Source organism: Rhagoletis pomonella, unplaced genomic scaffold (genome assembly GCF_013731165.1).
Source record: "Rhagoletis pomonella isolate Grant_MI unplaced genomic scaffold, Rhpom_1.0 Rhpom_scaffold_00005, whole genome shotgun sequence".
Classification (NCBI taxonomy): Eukaryota; Metazoa; Arthropoda; class Insecta; order Diptera; family Tephritidae; genus Rhagoletis; species Rhagoletis pomonella.
In genome coordinates, this window is record NW_023458559.1 from 14340030 (window position 1) to 14341510 (window position 1481).

The following is a 1481-nucleotide window of genomic DNA, read 5'->3' on the forward strand; positions in this document are numbered from 1 at the left end:
CTTTCCCTAAAGTACCAAGGTATTTAGTCGATGACTAAATACTTTCAAACTAAATACTGTATAATTTAAGAGAAATTTACTTATAGAATTTACTTATAGATGTATATGTAATTAAAAAATTTTAGCTACCATTTTTAGCCACAACGACTTTTCTTAGCTCTTTTTTAGCCCTTTTTTAAAATGATTCGCGGCAACACTGCTCTGCAGACGAATCGTTCGTCCAGCCTATCGTTCGAGATAGATACTTAAGCCCGAAATACGATAACGCAGTGGCAGTGGCAGCGGCAGTTTTTGCGAAATCAGCTGGTTTTTAGAAAGTGTGTCCAATGAAGCGACTCACAATACAGCAGTAGCAGCTAGCAGTACTGCTCAGTTTAGCCCAAATTCTAAATTCACTGCCACTGGCTTCATCGCAGCAAACTTCGCATGTTGAATTTGACATTTATGAAACGCAGCCAGCTTCTGTTGATGTCACTGAAGCCTAAAAGCCAACAACAAAAATGTAAACAAACAAAGGGGAATGTCAAAAAAGGCAGTCACTGACAACGCCGTATTGTGTTTGTTGCGGCAGTGACTGCCAATATTAGCAGTAACAGCTGATTTTAGAAACTGTCACTGCCACTGCCACTGGGCTATTGTATTTTGGGCTTTAGGCGGTAAATCTCTCGTCGTTTTTCTTCTATGGGAAAATCGCAAATTCCTTATATTTTTATGACTGGCTCCTAAGGCTTCTTCCGACAAACACAATAGAATAAAATAATAATAAATAATAAAATTCTTAAAACATTTTCTAATTTCTCAATACCTTTTGACAAATTGAAGTGTTCCAAAACATCAAACCAAAGGTGACAATTTCCCCTATATGATAGTTATATATATATCTCGATTCCTAGACGTGACCCAGCGAAACGCCGGGACACGTATAACTTCTTTTTTACCGATATAACTTTCCCCGGTAGTTTGAACCCTTCCCGATCACTGACCCCTACCATTTGTCTCACAGTGTTATCGGTCACTTACGAGATATTGTGAAATATATAAAACGCTCGGTAAATGCAAGTGATCAATTAAGAAAGAAGCAAAAAAGTGGAGGCATATTAGAAGGCCAATGTAAAAAAATAATTTTGGATGTGCCAACGCGTTGGAACTCCCTTTTTTATATGCTGGAGAGGTTCGTTGAACTGGTTTCAATTATAAATTAAATTTTACTTACACGATTAGCTGCACCTCCAACTGTAACCGGTAGTGAGCTCGAGTGTATTAAAGAAATAATTGGGTTTCTACGGCCGTTTGAAAACGTTACAGTGAAACTATCGGCAGAGCAAAATGTAACTGCAAGCATGGTCATTCCTCTTGTTAATTGCCTTACCAACGCGTTATAAGTTATAAACGTTTCAAATGGATCGGCAGTTGGATTAAAGCATTACCTAGAAAGTCAACTTAAAATAAGGTTTAGTAAAGTAGAACACAATGCTTTATTA